At 40.3% G+C, this 21769-nt stretch overlaps 1 protein-coding gene and 1 pseudogene across 6 annotated transcripts in view; both read left to right on the forward strand.

Moving 5' to 3' along the window:
• The first annotated feature begins 931 nt into the window (after positions 1-931).
• The window catches only part of DGKG (diacylglycerol kinase gamma), a 184309-nt gene continuing 163471 nt past the window's right edge, over positions 932-21769 (forward strand). For all 6 annotated transcript variants that reach the window (XR_005080209.2, XR_008390203.1, XM_037129676.2 and 3 more), the window contains exon 1: positions 932-1204. The gene's annotated coding sequence lies outside the window, so the exon portion shown is untranslated. The remainder of the gene's footprint in view (positions 1205-21769) is intronic.
• LOC119037477 (uncharacterized) lies at positions 11278-11353 on the forward strand (annotated as a pseudogene).

Consider the following 21769-nt stretch of genomic DNA (forward strand, 5'->3'; position numbering starts at 1 on the left):
TGTGGTGTGCAATGGACAGAAGTCATCCTGCTGGTGTGACATGCCTGAGGTAGTGTCACCATCACCACTACTGCCCCATGAGGACATACACGTCATGGAAAGAGAAGAAGCAACAAGTCCCTGGTGCCTTGGCCAGTGTTGGCCCTCATCCCTTACCCCTCACCCCAGAGCCTTTTCTGTACTTGTCTACATTTTTAAAAGATGTGGTCTGTTGGCTGTGCAGGAGAACCGTCCGTAATCGTCTAAAAGCAATGGAGAAGGAAATTAAGAACCCTCAGTCTCTGAGACCTGGCATGGGGTTCAGAGCCTAGCTCTGATGGGCCTGTGAAGTTCTCCACCACATCTGAGGAGGGGCAAATCTTTTCAGCTCAAACAGCCATCAGGCCCTTGCAACCAAGGTCAGAGATGTCAGAAATGTGCCCCTGAGCAAGGAGGAATTTGGAAGCAACAGACACGCAGTTCCTGGGAATCGGAGAGAATTTCTTGATTTTTTTCTTTCTTATTGGGTCTAGATTTTAAGGCAGCCTGGACTTTTTTGGTTTGTAGAAATGCCCAATGGGTCATTTTATTTGTCAAACGGTTGTCCTCCGTCCCCAAGTCAGAAGGCCTCTGGCGCCCTTCGGAGCCCCACTGCTGCAACCTCTCGGAACTCCTAAGCTAACTCCTCCTCCCAAACCGAAGCCCTACCAGTGAAAAGTGCCCAAACCATGCCCAAACCCAAGTTGCACCAAAGGTGCACGGGTTCCCACAGGGCAGATCCGCATTCATGCGTGTGTGCGCGCACGCGTTTGTGTGTGGCATGTGTGTGTGCGCGCGCGCGGGTGTGTGGTGGGGGCGGGCTCTGCGCCCGGGGGCAGGGCTCAGCGCTGAGAGTGGCAGCGGGACTTACCAAACCGCTAGGGGCAGGGCGCCGCAGTGCCGTAGTAGCCGGCAGCGGAGGAGGACTGCTTCGGAGCCGCGGATAACCGAGCTGGCAGAAGACCCTAGTGCTGCCTTTCCTCAGCAGCGCCACGCGAGCTCTGCTGCGGTGCCCACTCTGGCTGCCGTCCCCTCCCTGAGAGGGCTGCGCGGGCTGGAAGACGCTCAGACGCCGGCTCCGGTCCCCTTTCTGTCTCTTAGTTCTTCTTTCCTCCCAAGTAAGGGAATAAGCTCCGAGGAAGGAGCGCTCCGAGGAACCGCGCAACCAAGTGTTGCCTGGTGAGAGGTAAGACAGTGGCCCGCGTAGCAGAGAGGGGTTTGGGGTTGGGTACGTGGGCTGCAGCAACTTGGAAAAGGAGGGCAAAGAGGGAGCTGGTCCGGTGGCCAGGGGAAGAAGCTGCAGCCGAGGCCACAGCGCCCACCCTGACGGTGCCACCTGCTCCAAAGTCCCTTCAGGAGGACATCTCCCGCTGTTAGGGTGAAGGCACAGGAGTGGCTCAGGGTGGGAGAATCTTCCAAACCTCGAAGGTGTGCAGGCGGGAAGCGGCCTTGCTCCAGGCAGTTTGCTGAAGCAAGCGGACAGGTTTCTCATCTTGGCTGCTAGGTATCCAGTTCGCTCTCCAGGGTGCACGAGGGCGGCAAGGAGCGGGGGACACTTTTCCTAACATTTGACCATCTCGCAGGGTTTCAGGACTTCGGGCACTCGGAAAAGCTCCTGGGCTAGGGGAGCTTCGAGGGAAGCTGAAGAGAACACGGATACGTTGACAAATGCAAGCTAGAGAAAGAGAAGGGACAGGGAGAGAATGTAAAGCTGACCTGTTTAGTCTCCGAGTCACAAGATGCGTGCGTGTGCGTGTGCGTGTGTGTGTGTGTGTGTGTGTGTGTGTGTCTTGAGGGGCACACATATAGCATCACCCGTGGGCTTAAAAACTCTACCAGTCCACCTCACCCTGCATATTCTGGTATTTCCTTGCTCCGGACGAGTGGACTAGAATTTGGGAAGGGAGCTGTGGAGTTCGAAAAGCCCTACAGGTGATTCTGATGCGCCGCCCCCATCCCCGCCATCATTGCAGTGGAAAGCAGGGGCCCAGAACCAGGAGGCATCACCCAGATGTGCGCGATCCAAAGTGGCAGGCAAGACCCTTCCCCCCACTTCCCACCCCCGGAGGCAGGAGGGTCTGCAGCAGCGCGCGAGGTTTTGTGGCTGCGCCGCAGTGGTGCGCGGGAGAACTACGAACCCCGAACCCGCGGGCGAGCTCGCAGGCAGGCTCCGCGTGTTTGTCTTTTCTGACTTCATTAGCATACGATGACCTCGCTGTCCGGAAGAGGGCCCGGGAGGGCTGTTTGTCATTCTTTCATTTTGAGTGCTTAGGGGAACGCACCCTTTGTCTGGAGGTGTGGACCAGGGGGTGTCACTGAAGAAGGGCATTCGTCAAGACACAGGGCCAAGGACTGCTCTCTGGTTCCAGTCCCCTGAACGACTTCGTTATTTCGGTGCCTGAAATTCAATGTCTAAAACACAGCAGACAGAGATTGCTGGAGCACAGGCTACCCTCTTTGTCAATGAAAGACTTTAGATCTCAGAAAGTGAATGTCCTCACTGTTTGGTCACGGACACACACACACACACACACACACACACACACCTTTATGCTTGGTGACCCTCTCATTCCAGAGATATGCCCTAAGGTGGGGAGGGACCTTGCCATTTGTGCTGTTAGAAATGGCTGTATTGCCAAAGACTTCCAATATTAATTACACTCATTAAATAAAGCAGCTTCAATTAGACTAACTTTCCTGTTATTCCCTGTTGTACCCCAAATCTAAGTCTCTTCTTTGCCAGTCTCACTTAAAGTTAATGTACAGTGCTGTAGACGTAGGTGTTATTACAGGTGTTTTTATGGGAGAGGTCTGGAGGTAGGGAACAAGTAGATGAGTCTTGCCCACCTCACAATTTTATGTTAGTGTTTGGTTCAGATTAACTCAGACGTGGGGAGGAAATGATAAACGTCAGAGCATCTTGGAATCTAGACTCCCAGAGATAGCAGAATGTGCTAAGGACATCTGTTCCCTGTCCCCCACCCCAACTTGCAGAGCACCTTCGACAAGTGGCCCTGGGTTCAGCCAGCCCCCTACTCCCGGGGTCTGGGCTGTACGCATGTGCGTAGCTCTGTCAGGGGAGGAAGCCGATAAGCAGCTCTACTCCCTCCTGCTCGCCCCGGGGCAGAAGGCTGCCTCCAGCTCTTCCCCTGGGAGGGAAGGAGAGAGAAGTACTGTTTTATTGTCGTCAAACTCTTTTTTAAAAATCTTATTGTGTTACATCATTATGATATACTCTTTTAGTATAAAAGTAATTCATATTGAATGTAGGAAATTTGGGAAGTTGGAAAGTGTGCAAAGAATTAAACAAAACACCCACAATTCAACCAGGCAGATTCCATACTGTCGATATATCAGCACACTTCCTTGTCATCTATTTCTATGCCATGAAATCTTACAGTCCACAGACATCCAACATTTATTGGGTACCTAACACATGTACTTTGCAGGTATTAAGTATTTTTATATTTACGTGCCACTCAGAAGTCCTCCTAAGGCAAGTATTATGTATTATCAACCCCACACGGTTCAGGTGACTTGCCCAAGTCACACAGCTAGTAATAAGTGGCAAAGCCAAGATTCAAACCCAGCCTGTCTGACTTCTGGGTGGCTGCTTAACTTCTGTAGCTGTTTCTCTGCCTTCTTGTACGAAAACTCCTTCGTGAACATCATCTTCATAACTGCACATTATCACACTGTAAGTCATTTAAGTTGTTTCCTGTCTTAAGCAACTACAGATAACTGTACAGTATCCTGGGCAAAGTCTTTGTTGTATACATTTGCAAATACTTCCTTTGGATAGATTCCCAGAAGTAGAATGACTGAGCCAAAGGACATAAATGTTTTAAGGCCCTTGGTATATATGACAAGCTGCTTCTCAAAAACACTACGTCAGTGTACACCTCCATCCAGCAAAGGCGACACTGCCGCAGTCAAAGCAGGTACCCCCTATGGTCTCACATAGATCAGGGCCTCACACAACCAAGCCAGGCTCCATGAGCATCTCTCTGGTCTCATGGGAGAAGGAACCACACAGATAATCTTGCTTTATATGCACAAATATGATCATCAAAACCATACAATATAAAGCTGTGCCTATCTTTATGTGAATATATGTCAGCTGCAGAATTCTCTCTCTTGATGTCACATTATTAACTTTGAACTATTGTGTAAAATATGTAAATGGGCCAAAGATCCCTCTTCTCCACCCAAGCAATTAGAACAGCCCTCGCTCCTATGAACAGGCATCACTATCACAGCCATATTCAGCCAGCCCAACTGATCTGTAGCAGTTTCTTCACAGATTGGCCGTGTTCACAGAGCTATTTGTTTATAGTAGGTATCCGAATTCCACAGCCAAACCACAGTGGGAGTTGTTGTCACTTCATGTGTAACAGAGTTCACTGCCTTCCCCCTCCCCAAATCACTCATGGTTAGTGACTACTAACAAAACAGTAAAAAATAAGGTTATGCACATCATCAAAAAATGTCCTCAGGCAATGAAACTGTGGCCAGAGAAGAGAATGGAACCAGATATATCAAAAGATGGGGGATGTTTTCTAAGAAAGCAAATTGGCCCCAGCTATGAGTTTTCCCCGGTTTTCCTCATAGCCACCTGTGCTACCAGCTGTGGGCTTAGTGGCTCTGGAATATAATCTGTTGTTGTAAATGGAATCAGTACCCATTGAGCCCCCACTATGAGATCTACTTATTCAAGATTGCTCAGGTCTTAAAAGTGTCTTTCCAATTGCCCATCTGGTTGCAGACCTCTCTCTGCTACACCTGTAGCACCTGTGCATACACTTACTTCCTTACGGTAAAAGGATTCATCTGCATATCTCCCACTCAGCAGTGAGTTCCTGGAAGGTACAGCCAGCAGTGTACCCACAGCACCTGAGATGGGACTTACGCACAGTAGAATTAAATGTGATGACTGAACACATAAGAGAATCTTCCAGGCACTACGTTGGTGCTTTACGTGCATTTCTCTTTTGATGCATCTTTATTGGCCAGTCTCAGAAATGTACCTGAAAGGTGTCTAGAGCTGTGCTCTCTATTTCCACACGGGACTATTTCCATTTTCATTTAATTCATTAAAATTCAATGAAGTTTAAAATTCAGTTCCTCAGCCACATCAGTCACATTTATAGTGCTTAAATGCCACATGTGGCTGTTGGCTACCATATTGGAGAATACACATGTATAATATTTCAATTATTGCAGAAAGTTCAGCTAGACAGTGCTGGTCAGACTGTAAGCTTGGTGCAGGCAGGAAGCATGAATTTTCTTTCTACTGTACCCCCTAAGACCAGCACAGTGCCTGGCCAGCAGAGGGGGAGGGGGAGAAATAAAAGAGGGATGGTGGTAGTAAATGTAGAAGTAATATAAGCAACACCGTTTGTTGGGCATCTACGTTGTGCCCCACATTGTGCTATATTTTGTATATACATTGTCTCACTCAATATTCACATCATACAGAACCTGGTATCGACTCTATTTCACAAACAAGGAAAGTGAGTCTCCGAAAATTCAAGTGGTCACAGAGCTAGTAGGACAGGCCGAGTTTTAACTCAGGCCTCTATGATTTCCCAAGGGAAAGAATTGGTGTAATTTGCAAATGTTAATGGCATTTCAAGAGTGTAAAATCTTGTTTGGAGGCTTAAGAGGCCCTATCCTTTAATGGGTGAGGTATGGAGAAAGGAACCCACTTGTAGTGTGGCCTAACCAGAGAGCCAAAACCGCCTCAGCAGAACAGGCCAGCCAACTCCCACCATCCATGTTTCCACCCAGGGAGGCCTGTCGTCAGCTCCAGAAGTACTTGCTTGGTCAGGATCTTACAGCCAAATGCCTGGCTCCCCACTTGCTGGTCAGTGCCCTTTCCACTGCTCCATCCTGCCTCGTAGGCCATTGGTTCCAGCATCATTACTATCATTATCACTCTGGTACCAGTTTTCTCTAATGTCTTCATTCTTAACAAATAAAATACAAAATCTCAAGGGAGGCCTAATCAGCACAAAGTAGAATAAGAATATTACTTTCCTTTTTCTATATTTTATAATTCTGTTGAAATCCTGTCAGGTTGAATTAGGAATCTATACCAGTATACATGTTAAGTTTAGTATTAACTAAAAAAAAAACCCCAAAACTCATTTCTCTTTTAAACTTGATCTTGAACTGTGTATCATCTGCCCCCTCCCCCACTCCATGCTTGTACAGATGCTGCCTTGGACCCAAATACAGAACCCTTGCATTTATTTTTAATTTTATCTTCTTCATTTAAGTCTGTCTTGCCAGCTTGCCCAGATATTTCTGGCTTTGATTCTGTTAGTTATTGTCCCATCTGGTTGATTCCCTGTCATCCTCAAATCTGATGAGCATGACCTCTTCAACTAAGTCATCGATAAAAATGATGAACTACATGATTCTGAGGCATTCCACTATATGCTCCTGAAACAGTTATTAATTCAATAACTAAACAACACTCTTTTTAGAAAATTTATTCCACTATCACTTGGCCCATATTTATTCTTTTTTTTTCAAAAAAATTATCAGAAAAATCTTATCAAAGGTCTTAATATAGTTCATATACTCTTTATCACTGGTATTTCCCTGATCTGCCTACCCAATAACATTGTCAAAGAAGCAATTTTGTTAGTCCGACAAAAACTTTTTTGATGACTGTAGTCCTAACATCTTACTACATATCTTATCCCAGAATTTTACTGAGATTAATATCAACCCTACAAGTTAAAAAATTTTTGTAAGTTATGTTTCTCATTTAAAAAAATAGAACTGTATATTGCCATGAATGTGATGGTGGTAGGGGTGGTAGTGATGATGGTAATGACGATGGTGGTAGTGATGGTGATGGTGGTGGTGGTGATGGTGGTAATGAGGTCATGGGTATTAGTGGTGATGGTGGTGGTTGGAGGTTATTGTGGTTATGGTGATAGCACAGTGTGGTGGTGGTAGTAGTGAGGGTGGTAGTGGTGGTAGTGGTGATGGTGATTGTGTGCTGGTGGTGGTCATAGATCTGGTGAGGATGCTGGTTGGTGGCGATAGTGGTAGCTGTTATTGGTGGTGATGATGGTGGCTGGTGATGGTGGTAGTGATTCTGAATCTCCGTCTTCCTTACTCTATGATTCTGAACAGATTACAGAGAGCAGTCTAGTCATCTCAGTTGCATGTTGTCTTAGCACCTTGGGATATTATCCAATTATTCCAAAAGACTTGTATTAATTTGCAGTGAACCTTAGAGTCTCTAGCATCATTAAAAATGGTGGGGAGAAGTCAGGAGAGCATCTGATCCCAGGTCTCTGATTCCTCTTTAAAATGAGGAATCCTCCATCCAAAGGGGAAGTGCCCTGCCTGGGGTCACACAGCTCCGACAGAAACCCAAGTCTCCCACTTTTCCCCAGGACGTAACTCCTTTTCATCTGTTTTTGAAAAAGCCAGAGGATTTATTTTATCGTTTTCTGCGAAGTGGCTATTTTTATTTCTCTTGGAATAAACCTCTGAAGTCACTGATACCTCAGGATCAATTAAAGATTCTTCCCTGATCATGATTTAAACAGAGAAAGGAAGAGAGCATTTATTTTCCAAGTGGGAAATGGAGCCCTTTCCATTTTAGGGCAGGAGCCCAGAAAGAAACAGTTCAAGTAGGAAAGACTGTTGAAATAATTAAAATCACAATGATAATAACTGTCTTTTACACGTGTACCATTGTCAGAAAACAATGTATTCGTATCTACCGCCCCTCCGGACTCCAGTCATAGGTGTGAGGCAAGCAGCAGGGATGTCATCAGCCTGGTTTCACTAGTGTGATTTTACCAAAGCAACGGCTGTGATCTAGAAAAGTCAATTATGGCAAGATAAGGGATAAAAGGTAAAACTCGGTGGCCACATAGCAGCTGGCAGACCCCAGCCTTGCCTGTCCAGCTAATCATTTGGGCCCATCACTCCTTTCTGTGTGGTCTGCCTGGATAAGTTTTCTCCTCACTTAAGGCATAAACAGTATCTTCTACATAGGAACTAAGCTCTCATTTTCCTGATGGCTGATCTGGTGTGAAAGTTCCAAGAAGCCAGAGGTCAACAAGGCCATTTTGAACCTAAAATGTTAAAATGCTTGAAATGTTTGGCCCAAGTATTTTCATCCCTGGCTGCATTTATCCACCTCTCTGCTCCGGGACAGCAGGCTGTGGCACCTCACCGGCTGCCTTGGGCCTCTGCTTGTCTGAGAAAAAGAACTAGAAAAACTCTCTCGATCTCCCAAAAGGCCAGAGTGTTCTTCCCAGTATCTCTGAGAGGCACACAAAATGGGTGCTCTCATCCAGTCCCCCACAGTCCCCATGCCAAGGTTTCATCAACCGCATGTCCATGATCCCCAGAACCTAGCCAAGAACACCCGTTGGTGGAAGTCGATCTCCTTCCTTTTCTCATGCCGCAGATGTCCAGCCACGTTGTGGCTGACAACAAAGTGATCTTTCCCAACAATTAAGAAGCCAGGAGCCATATTTTGCTAGAGTTGAGGAAGCCCCCGCTGTTTCTAGTGCTTAAATCACACAAACAATGGCAAACGTGCCCCTGAGAAGATTCACTCATCATTTCATCAACACTAAGTCAACAAATATACAGGGTGGGACGAAAGTAGGTTTACAGTTTGGAGTAAGCAAATCACAGAATTTGTGTAGTATTATTTGTTATTGTATTGATTTCCATATGAACAACTGTAAACCTACTTTTGCCCCACCCTGGGTATTGAGCACCTGCTCTGCACTAGGCAGAGGACTTGTTTCTGGGATTTGGACTAACTGGGTTTCCAGAAGCTGGGTGGAACTGTATGGAACAGAGTCAGAATCAGACATCATGTAGCATTTTCTCTAGATGAGAGTTGGAGGAGGAAGGTATTGGACCAAAGAGGTCAGATAATACTCCCTGGAGTAGATGAGCTTAAGCTGAAATTTAAAGGATGGTTAGAAGTTAAATGAAAAAGTGAGTGTGGGTAATGCATTCCAGGTAGAAGGAACAGTGCACACAAAGGCTCAGAGGCAGTCCTTGTCTATAGTTTAGTGTTATTTTGAGAAATGTTGGGAGATGAGTCTGGAAATGTAAGCAGGAGGGTCTTGTCTGTCAAGGTAAAGAGTGTGGTTCTTTTCTCACAGAGAGTGGCAGGGGGTAATTAAGTGGGAACTGACATGGTCAGATTTTAACTTAGAGCAACTCCCTCTACTGCAGTGTTGGGAGGAGAGAAGACATGAAGCAGGGAGCAAACTGAGAGGCTGTTTTGGAAATTTAAGTAACATGAGGGCTAAGGTAGTTCAGATGGAGGGAGGCATAGAATCAGGAAAGAACTGGTAATGAAGTAGGTGCAAGGATAGTGAGGGAGGCAGAGGAACGAAGGGTAATTCCCAGGCTCTGTCTTGTGTGCCTAGGACAGCAGTTGCCCCATCAACCACAAGAAACAGAAGCAAGAACAGGGCTAGATAACGATTCATTTCAAGGCATGTTACATGTGAGTCGTCAGTGAGAGATCCAGATGGGGAGGTGGTTGATAGATAAGCCATGTGGCTATAGACCCAGATTATGGAGCGATCAGCATAAGTAGTAGGTGAAACCACTAGACCAGATGAGATCATGGGAGAGTCAATTTTTATTTATCTCAATCCATGTATTGCCAGTATCCGAAAGGTCCATGTCAAAGGAGTCCCATGCTTCTTTAATAAGGGGAGGAAACTACTCATAGTGCTGAGACCCTGGGTTTGGCTGGTGAGCTGTGGCAGTAGCCATTTGCTGACTCAGCTGGACCAATGTCCACTTCTGCCAGGAGAACAGTCAGGCATGGCATTTGTTACAGAAATGCTTGTATTCCTCTTCTGCATGTGAGCTTCACAAATTTGAAAACATGATCCTTTTTTTTTTTCTAGAACAGTGGTCGTCAACTCCAGCTAAACATTAAAATAACCCAGGGAGCTTTGCAAAAATAGCAGTTGTGGTTCTCACGTGGGAAGATGCTGATTTAATTGGTTTGGGGTTGGGGCCTGGGATTGAGTAGTTTTTTTAAGGGTCCCCAAGTGACACAGTGTTCAGCAGAGTTAAGAAACATTACTGAACAAGAAATTTCCTCACTACTTTCTCAAATTACAGGGTTTTTAATTCCATAGCTCCTCTGGAAAATCTCCTATGAGTGCATTACAATTTCTCTAAAAACCACTCCAAAGCATGAGAATCTACGTTGCGCACTGCACTTCAGTCCTGGTCCTGCCTGAAGTTATCACCGCCTTTGCATTGTACAGATATTTCTCCCTCATGCCTTCCGGGAGAACCTTGGGGAAAAGAATCATGGGAAATCTTGTCAGATATCCTGGATATAACCATTGTCTACCACATTTCTGAGTTACATAACTTAATGCCTGTAAAAAGATGTTAAGAATCACCTGCTATGACTTCGGTGTGAACCTTGGGGGTTCCAAGGGTTCATTGCTGTCTCTTCTAAGTGCTCACAAAACAGCACTCAACCCAGCAGTTCCTGCATTTTCACTTATATTAGAATTGCTCAGAGACTTTCCCTCAGAGATTATGATTCAAAGGTGTAGTGTAGGGCCCTGGAATCAACATTTTAACCAGCACCCAGGAGGACTTTGGTTCAGGTCTACCACTTTTGAGAAATATGGCCTTAAAAATGGGAAATGAAGAATACACATTTAACTTATACCCACCCACTCCCCTAATTTTTTGAAATAACCAAAATATTTTAAGATATTTATCACAGTACTGACAACCCGAAGGTGTACCATATAACCCACATGTTAGAAAATTTGACAACATTCCATGATGAAGATAGTACACAAGAGTGAATTGAAAGAAAGCCCAACCAACCTATAAGTCACCAGAGTGGAAGGAAAAGTTGGCCTGGAGATGACAAGGAAGGGACTCTTAGAAAAACTTCACTAGCATCTCTAAATTAAGGTGGCAGGGGCTGCAAAGAATGGGAGGAAATATTTGTAAATCACACATCTGAAAGAGGATTAATATTCAGAATGTATAGAGAACTCCTAAAACACAACAGCAACCTGATTCAAAAATGGACAAGAGATTTGAAAGATACTTCTCTAAAGACACACAAGTGGCCAATGATCACATGAAAAAAATGCTCTTTCTGGATCGATCTGGAAGATGTTATGCTAAGTGGAACAAACCAATCACAAAAAGACAAATACTATACGATTCCACTTATGTGAGGTATTTAGAATAGTCAAATTTAAGACCATACTTTCAGGGATCATTTCTATAGTTAGTTACTAGAATAGTCAAATTTATAGACAGCAAACAGAATGGTAGTTGCCAAGGGCTGGTGGGAGGGGGGAATGGGGTGTTATCATTAGTCATACAGAGTTTTCGTTTTGCAAGATAAAAAAAGCTCTGCAGGTGGATGGGGTGGTGGTGGTTGCGCAACAACATGAATGTACTTGATGCAACTGAAGTACACTTAAAAATGGTTAAAATGGCAAATTGTATGTTATGCATATTTTATCATCATTTTAAAAAAGTAAATGTGTATGTACATATATGTGTGTTTATGTATATGTGTATATATATACACACACATGCATATAGGTGATAGGAAACACTTCTCAGTCACATTAGTGCCTCCTCAAACCTGCCTTGTCCACACTCAGCACAGGACTGACTGTCAGTGAACACACGGTGGAAGTTCAGTGAATAGTCTTTAGTAGTTCTAAAGAAGAGAGACATCTACAAATGTAAAAGTAATGTCTACCTGTAAAATAGACACTGTAATAAAAGAGAAAAACTTTTAAAAAATCTTCAAGTTATACTTACAGAGATTAAGGAGACATGGCAGAAACTGTCAAAAGGGAGAAGTCTGAGATTAGGAAACTTTGCCTCCTTTAAGATGAAAAATATCGTGTCGAATTATTCAATACGTTCTGGTCAAAGGGAAATTAATGAACATTAAAATTTGGGAATGGAGAAGATATGATTGATATAAAAGACATGAGGTGAACATTGAAACCATTCAAATATACACCTAATGTTTAAATGTTATTAATATGGTTACAAAACAATGCAACTGTCACAAAAATTCTTAATGAAAAAGATACATGAGAAAGTTCAAGTATTTTGGGGCTAAAAACTTAGATTACTCCAGAAAGAACTCGAGTGCTAAATTTCTCACCTTGTACTGTAGGAAACATTGAGTATTGTTTCATTGTTAATATAGATAAATATAAGTTTAAATATATTTTAAATGAGAAAGAGAACAAATGCACATAAAACTAGAAATTGTATGTTTTACTTCAAAATTAAGAGGAATATTTGGACTATTTAGCCAATATTAAAAACTAATAAATAGCAAGATAACATAAAAAAAGAAAGTGTAAAATAAGATGCTAGAAGTAAGGTCAGACATATTATCACATTAAGGGTGACTGGTTTACTTGTTTCTATTAAAAGACAAAGAGACATGTGAGGTTAAAAGCTAACTTTAAATATATGTCATTTCAAATAAAATGGGACAGAAAAAAATAGGGAAGAAAGAGTATAGATATAAAGGTTTGTCCAGAAAGTATGCACCCATGTAATATGAAGATATTATATAAACATTATATATTATATAGATATACAAATATCTTCATATTATATCTCTGTAATAGAGATATTTATTGAAGCAGATACAAGATACAAGAAACACTGTACATAGGACAATGATGCCTCAGTCCCCTTCAAAGTAGGCACCTTGGGACCTCATACTGGCCATCAGCGGCCCTGTTGTGTTTTCCTGATTCTCAGCAGCAGTCTGAAATCTCTTCTCTTTCAAATGTGATTTTAGTTTTTGGAAAAGCTAGAATCTGCAGGGCACCAAATCTGGGCTGTATGGGGACTGAGTCAGCTGTGTGATTTGATGTTTTGCCAAAAACCTCTGCATGAGACATGATGCATGAGAAGGCGCTTTGTTGTGATGAAGCTGCCAATCACCAGTTACCCTTAGCTGCAGGCTTCTGAATCATCCAAATATTTTCTGTGGAGGAATGTTCAAGCTTAACACAACATGTGAAGTAAATTCATTGCCCTACTGGCTCAATTATTTTGAATGTGTTGGCCACACAGTAGACATGTTCACTCAATGACATCTACCACCCCCACTGACTAGTACAGTGAGGTCATCGTTGTTCACACATGTGCATTCCAGTCTACTCTCCTTGGCTGCCAGGTTAATTGATGTCGCACAAACCACTCTAATTATATTAACAATGGCTGGACTTTTTCTGGACAGACCTTGTGTTTGTGTGTGTGTGTGTTTATACTCATTATATTACACAATTTTTGTATTTATATTATTTCTTATTTGATCACTTGATAAATAAAAGGCTGAGAGTGGCATTTGAAATCTTTCACCATTATTGGGTGTTGTATGCAACGTGATCTTTTCATCTATCAACATTTATTAAAGCATATATTTCTATCACAGTGTGTCTTCATTGTGAACTGGGTTCTTCAGTTATAGCAAACAACCCTCATTGTCCTATTTGATGAAATTTTTCTTTAATTGAATTTTGTCTCATATTAATGTCATGACTTCTGTTTTAGAGTTTGTTGCATCTGGCTGCCATACCTTTTCTCATCACTTTTTCTTTTAATCTTTGCACATAATTTCATTTTAGCAATGACTATGGTAAAAAAAAATATGGTTGGATTTTAGTTTGACCTAGTATGAAGACCTTACTTAAAATAGGTTATTTAGTTCATTTCTCTTCATTTTTATAACTGAAGTTTTTTATTTCATTATTTTTATGCTGCTAATTTTTTAAAATGTTTCTTTGCTATCTCCTTTATTTTCTTTTGCCATACAAAATATGTTTTCTTAGACTTCAGGGGATGCAACCCACAGCCCACGGGCTGCATGCAACAGGATGGCTATGAATGCAGCCCAACACAAAATCATAAATTTACTTAAAACCTTTTTGTTGTTGTTCATTGGCTTTTGTTAGTGTCTGTGTATTTAATGTGTGGCCCAAGACAACTCTTCCTATTCCAGTGTGGCCCACAGATGCCAAAAGGTTGGGCACCCCTGGTAGGAGATATATTAATGAAAACAGGAATTATGTAACTATTATTTTCTAAATTTAAATGTCAAAAATTAAATGACTCATAGTTAAACCAAGCAACTCAGAACAATTGCCATGTCCCATCCTTTCCTACAGACTCCAGACACCAGTTTATTCAGGCTTTTCAAAATGTAATCTGGGTTTTCAAGTTCAGACTTGTTGTTTCATAACTTTTTGTAACAATGCATATCTTCTCTGAATTTTACTTTTGCATACTGTTTTGAAACTGGATTTACAATACTTATCTAGACAGCTTTTAAAATTGGCTTTAGTACTAATTACCTGTCCTTTATGACATTGCTTCCTCCAGATACATTATTTTATTTTCGATAAAATAAACTCTGCTCATTAGTTCTACCTAATAGATTTTAATTCTGTTCCTGTGTTCTAGTTTTCTGGCTACCCTTCCACATCTCATTCATATCTTTGGATACCATCTTTCATTTTCATCTCAGCCTATTCTGGCTCTCTTCTGATTTGTAGAGGCTATGGCTTCTTGCCCTCTTCAGAGAATTCCAGTCTCCTAAAATGTCCTTTGAGGTCCAACTGGAGGAGCTCATTTATTTTCATTCTGTATGCTACTCTTTACTCCCTTATCTTGCATTTTCCTTAGCTACTGTTTTGCCCTTTACTCATTCTTAAAGAAGGAGGTATTCTGTATACTTATTGCTTGTCAAGTGACGGGTCTTGGATCTTGTTCTCCCTGAAGGCTGAATTGATAGTGGCAGGTGGATGTGCACAGACCACATCAAGTTTCTAAAATAAATTATCTCAGAGTAACTCTGCTTCAGTTTTATTTTTCGCTTACTGTCAGGACAATTCTTAGTTTTTGGAATGTATCACAGTTTTACTTAAATGTGATGAAAATATCCCAATATTTCATAAGCATTTTAATAGATATACTTGCATACATGCTGCATAATTGTATTCTAGGCATTATGCAATGTGTGTGTGTGTGTGTGTGTGTGTGTGTGTGTGTGTGTTGCATAATACCTAAAACACAAAGGATGAAATTTCTATTCCAGGGCATACAGAACATTTACAAAAATTAATTCTGTACTAGGTTACAAATAAAACCTCAGCAAGTTCTTCAAAACAGAAATAGTAAAGATCATAGCCTTAGCCATTAGAAATGGCTAATAAAAAATAACGAAATGGGGGACAAGTAATAAATTATGGTCCATTTACACAATAAAATATTATGCAGCATGGAAAATAATATTTCATAGAAGAATGTTTAATAATACCAAATAATGCTCACCATGTACTGTTAAGAGAAAAAAATGTTTTAAATAAGAAGTTTTAAGAATTTTAAGTGCATGCATCTATACATGGCAAAACTCTAGAAAGAATTTACAGCAAAATGTTAATTGTAGTTATGGTTGGTGGTAAGATTATATGTGATTTTTATTTTAGAGCCATTTTATAATATGACATTATTTTTGACTAAGATTAGTCTTCCATTTTTTGATAATGGAAAATAAGATTATATTTGCTTGCTGCTAGCCCTTTGGATTTTGCTGTTGTTCTCCAAAAGTCTTCAGAGATTAATAAAAGTGTTCAGCAACCTGCACTAGAAGTTCTCCTGGTCATCCTTGTTCCCAAATAGTAGTACAAACTGTTCTTTGCTCTTCTTGCTCTGAAATTAACCAATCCACTTCCCAAACTTCCCCTAATCTTTTTTTGGGGGGGCCAATAGTTTTTGTTTGTTTATGCCTCTTACTATTTTCAGACCATTTCGAGCTATTCTTCCATGATATAATTCATGTACATTTGTGCCATCTTCCTATATATTCCTGGGTTGTGTGTATTTCCTCTCCGTATTTCTAAATGTCCTTTTCAAATATAAAACTATGGATTAGTCCTGCAGGCTGTGTGTGTGTGTGTGTGTGTGTGTGTGTGTGTGTGTGTGTGTGTTTGAAAGGACCATTTCTTTTCCCTCTTGTCTTAGCCTTAATCTAGACTTTCTAGCTATTTATTATAGCCAGGCTTCTCTTTCTTGGCAATCATGACTTAAAGTTGGAATGGCTTTTTTCTCCTAAAACATCTCTTTTGCTTACTTCAGCAAACAGGGTCTTTCTGTTGGTCAGAATGAAACGCAGAGGAGTTCATCCAGTTAAACTTCATGATTCCATGTCAAGAAGGGAAATGACAACATTTGTATGATGCTCTATTTTTAGCCAAATGAGGCTTTCTGTAAATGTTCAGCCAGTACAAGTTCTCTTTCACTGCTTCAGCTTCCTTTGTGCCACAATAGTAGTGGCTAAGAATGCACTCTTTTCTCCTTGTGGCCAAGTGGCCTATAGAAAATGCTCACGGCAAAATTGCATATGTTCCTTACCCTTTTGTGCTCATGCATAAGATATTCTAGGTGCTATAGGTGCTTTAGGATCATAAATTTTATCATAAACCAATTTTGGGTCCAAAGCCATGTTGCCATGTAGACATATATGCCCATACATATAGTTTCTTGTACTCTTTATAATTCTGTAGACATGTGTGTGCTTGTATGTGTCATCAGGCACTTCTCCTCTTGTGTTTGTCTTTTTTTTTTTACCAGAAACATCTGCACTTTCTTATAAATTCATGAAATGATTCCACTTCTTTGACCCACCCATACTTACAAGATACAAGCCTTTCATTACTAGACATGAGCTTTTTCTTTCAGCATATGATGAATCATGACCCGGGAAGCTGGGTCTAGTATTGACAATTTGCTTTCTTTTTAGCCCAGCATCCCAACTGTCAGCAGAAAGAATGCATGGCAACTATTATCCCTAGTCCTGGGTTTTTCACTGTCTTGTCCAAAACTTGTGGGAGATTATATCAGTCTAGATGATAAGGACCTTGAATGCCTGGAAAAAATTAGACACAAATTGATAGTCAATAAGAAGCAATTGTTGGTCCTTGAGAAAGAGAATAATTGAAACTAGTAGCTTTTGTAAATCGCTCATTGCAGAGCAGATGGAAATGGGGTGAGGAAGTTATAAAGACTCGAGACATTTGCTGAGGCAGGGGAGGAGGTTGTTACCCTAAAACTGGAGGTCTGTCACAAGGACAGAGCTGACAGATAATAGAAAACAAGATTTGGTTGGTTGACTTCTGATCTGATATGCCAATTTTAGAGGTGGAATGCGGTTGGAGGTAAATAATATCAATTATCAAGCATACTGAATCTGGAGAATGACATTTCCATTGAAAAAATGAGGAAAATCTATGTTATTTCACTTTGAAGGTGGATGGAGGTGGGAGGAAGATTAAGTTTGAGAGTAGATCTATTTATATAGTTAAAAGTCACACCTAGTGAACAGTTGGGGGACTGTGTAAATGCATATGATTCCATCAACAACAGAATCTTGCTCACCTAATAAAACTCAGCATGTGATTTCATGCTCTGACCAAAACAATGTCAATCAAATCAAACAATTTTTTTCTTCTTTAGTGAGGGCTGGTTTCTGTTTTCTGTTTTTGTCTAGTTCAAAGTGCTTCACTCAAGCAGGTCAGTCTCTCCAGTTGGACTGTAATTTATTAAACACATTCAGCCACATGACTAACTCTGTGCTCATTTGCAACCTCTCCAGTATCCTGATCTAGCTCATGCGTGCAGCCACTCCTAACACCTGCAAGCAGAAGTTGGTACAAAGGAGCAGTTGAAGAGAAGCTCTTTTCACCTCACAGGCCCTGGTGTGTAGATCTCTTGACATCTCAGCCTCTCTTCACCCATACATGCCCCTGAGTGAATAGGGCTCATGAGTTTGGAAGATTTGGGGGAAGCTCCCCTGGCAGTTTTCTGCTTTGTTCATTAATTGCTTCCTAGGGGTGAAAGTGAAAATTTACATCATTTCATCTTTTACAAATGGTTCTGAAAAGCATTATTTTCCCTTCCATCTTCTTCCTTAAACTGAGGTGTAAGAATTTTCATCCCTAAATTCATGCTTTCTCTAATCTTAAACTCCTTTCTCTATTATATGAGACACTAATGGTACATTTACCTGTGTTTGATAAAGAAGAAAGAAAGGCAATTAACATCCATAAAACCCGATGAGCCAGGCACTGCTAGGAAATCCGTATTCATTATGTCTCATCCTTCTCTGTAAGGTGATATCACTATTCTGATTTTCCAGCTCAGGAAACTTGGACTCAGACAGATTAAGTACAAATGAGTAATGTGCTTAAGACCACAAATCTTGGAAATATCCTGGATGAGATGCAAACCCAGGTGTGCTGGACTTCAGGGTTATACTCTTTCCCGATTTCTGACAGATCTAGATTTCCAAGTGTAGGACAGTGTTGGTGCTTTGTTCTCCTCATCAGACACCAGTGGTACAAAGGAGCAGTTGAAGAGAAGCTCTTTTCACCTCACAGGCCCTGGTGTGTAGATCTCTTGACATCTCAGCCTCTCTTCACCCATACATGCCCCTGAGTGAATAGGGCTCATGAGTTTGGAAGATTTGGGGGAAGTGAAATGGCACACCCCTAATTAGTACTAAGGAATTCATTAGCTATAATTTTTATTGAAATTGAAAATATAAGAAATAATCTCATAACGAGAATAACTCTTTTAAATTAGACCCAATTTAGGAGTCTTGACATCTTGATTTCAGTACTTGCTCCCTCCAGCACAAACATGTCAGGTACACTTAGGAAACAAAAGTCTTTTCTCATATAGAAAGAGTATTTTACACATGCCAAGAGGTGGGTAAATGTACAAGCAAAATTACCTTTTGAACATTATTATTTTAACCAAACTGTACAGGAAAAGATAGGATTAATAGAAGACAGAAAAAGTCCACTATGATGTACAAAATAATAATTCCGATGTAGAACTTCAGGAGCAGGTAATTATTTAACCATGATGTATATTTATGCATAGTTCCAAATGCTGAAATTCACATATACGCATATAATACTCCTAAGGAACAAAAAGATATATGATGTGCGTTGCTCATACTGTAAGCCCACACAGATGACACATTTATATGCAGCACACATAAATTGAGCTCCATGTAATAACTGCTTAGCTAGCTACCTTCAAGTCAATGTGCTATAAGGCTCAGTCTCTAACCGATGTAGACGAACTCGAAGCAGATTGACTTGGTTGTGCCAGTGAAAATAGAAAGAAGCAGACTAAGATGGTGAAAGTATGGAATTTAAAAAATATTTTAAAGAGTCTATAAATAATAAATTATCTTTTAAAAAATAATTAAAGCACTACAGACAATGGAATCGCAATTTCTAATTTCTCTGTGTTCTTTGGAGGTAACCACTATATAGTGTGCATCCTTTCATCTCTCTTTGTTTGCACCATTAAAATATTACATATAATTCTAAGTTTTTAAAAATACCAATTCCTTCTAAAAGTTCTAATAATTATAATAATTGCATAAGGGAGATTCTGTGATTCTCATTTTACAAATGAGGACACTAGGTAGGGCTCAGCCTACTTAAGACTTTTCAATTATTCTGAGATCACAGAGCTTGTAAGTACCAGAATTAAACTAAGCCTTCCTTTCCATGGTTAAGATATTTATTCATTTAGTTGGGTTTTCCTTAAGGTCTTTTAATAAATTTTTATAGATTTCTCCACAAAGGTCTTACACATTTCCTGTTAGATTTATTCCAGGGTACACTTCACTTTTCATTAAAATTTTGAAAGAGATATTTTTCTGTTATGCTTTATTTTCTATTTGAATATGGCTTGTATAAAGGAGAGCATCTCATTTTTAATATCGATTTTACATACGATCACTTTGCTAAAATATAGTAGTTTTTGCTATTTTATTCTCTTGGTTTTTCTAGGTATACTGTCAAATCATTTAAAAATCGCGACACTTCCATCTTCCCTATTCTAACGTGGACACCTCTTACTTCTCGGTCTCAGGTGCCCAGGATCTCCAGTAGATTGTCGAATAGGAGACATCTTAATGGGCATTCTTTGTCCTTAATTTTAGTGGTGATGCTTCTAACACTTGCCATTTATTTTCTATATAAGTATACATTTGTGTATTCTTGCCCAGAGTATCTTGATGCTTTATTTCTTTCCAGTTTTATTTAGGTATGACATGCATACCACTGTATAAATTTGAGGTTTACAGCATAATGGTTTCACTTATATATATTGTGAAATGATTACTGCAATAAGTTTAGGTGACATCCGTCATTTCATGTAGGTACAAGAAAAAGAAAAAGTTTTTTTCCTTATGATGAGAACTCATAGGATCGCAGTGTCAGCTCTAGTCATCATGTTGGACGTTACATTCCTCATAATGTTTTACCATTTAAGTATGAAGTTGCTGTGGAGTTTGGGCAATAGCTGGTATGAAGTAAAGGATGCTCCATTTGCCTCCTAATGTGCTTAGAGGTGTATTTGCTTCTCCATAATATTTTGATGTGAAATTTTAGAGGTTTTTTTTACTATATTGAGATGGTCATACGAATTTCTCTTTTATTTTGTTAAAAAGCATATTATATTTATAGGTTTTATAATCTTGATCCATCCTTGCTTTCCTGGAATAAAGTCTGTGTATCGTTCTTTTAATTCTTTACTGGATTTAGCTATTTTATCGGGTGGGTTGCTTTATTTATTAAGGTGGTAGATCTGTAATTTGTTTTTATTTTTGCTCTCCCTATTCATCTTTTGTAACCAGGTTATACTGACCTTATAAAATAAATTGTAACTTAACATCTTTTTCTGTGCTCTGGAACAACTTATGTAAGAGAAGAATTATCTGTTCCTTGATGATTCGTATAACTTTCCCATAATACTGTCTGAATGAGGAAGGTCAGACAAGGAGACTTTTGAATATTGATTCTATTTCATCAGTTATTATTGGACTAGTCAGGCTTTTCTACTTCCTGAATCACTTTTTTAAAAATTAAAGTGTATTGACATAGATTTTTATGTTACTTTCAGGTGTATAACAGTGATTCAACATTTATATACCTTTCAGTGTGATCACAATAAGGTAGTAATCATATGTCACCACACAAAGTTATTACAATAATATTGACTAAACTCCCTGTGCTGTATATTACTCATGTGTGAAATTTATTTTATAACTGAAAGTTTGTATCTCTTATTTCCCTTCACCTTTTTCACCCATCCCTATTCCCTTCCCTTCAGCAATTATTAGTTTGTTCTATGTTTCTATGAGTCTTTCTGTTTTATTTTGTTTGATTGCTTGTTTGCTTTAGATTTCACTTATAAGGTAAATTATAGTATTTGCCTTTCTCTGTCTGATTTCACTTAGGATAATACCCTCTAAGTTCAATCGTGTTATTGCAAATGGCAAGATTACATTCCTTTTTCTAGCTAAGTAATATTTTATTCTGTATATATATCATGTCTTTCCTTTAAAATATTTGGGTTTAAATTTTTATTTAGTTATTTATTTTAAAAAGAGAGAAGGAGGAAGGGAGACAGAGAAAGAATTGTTGTTCCACTTGTTCATGTATTCTCTGATTATTTCTTGTATGTGCCCTGACCAGGGATAGAGCAAGCAACCTTGATGTATGAGAATGACGCTCTAACCAACTGAACTAGCCAGCCAGGGCTCACATTTTCTTTATCCGTTCATCTATTGATAGACACCTCATAGCTTCCATATCTTGGCTATTGCTAGTAATGC

This window comes from Artibeus jamaicensis, unplaced genomic scaffold (assembly GCF_021234435.1).
Source record: "Artibeus jamaicensis isolate MK-2021 breed Jamaican fruit bat unplaced genomic scaffold, CSHL_Jam_final scaffold_474, whole genome shotgun sequence".
Lineage (NCBI taxonomy): Eukaryota > Metazoa > Chordata > Mammalia > Chiroptera > Phyllostomidae > Artibeus > Artibeus jamaicensis.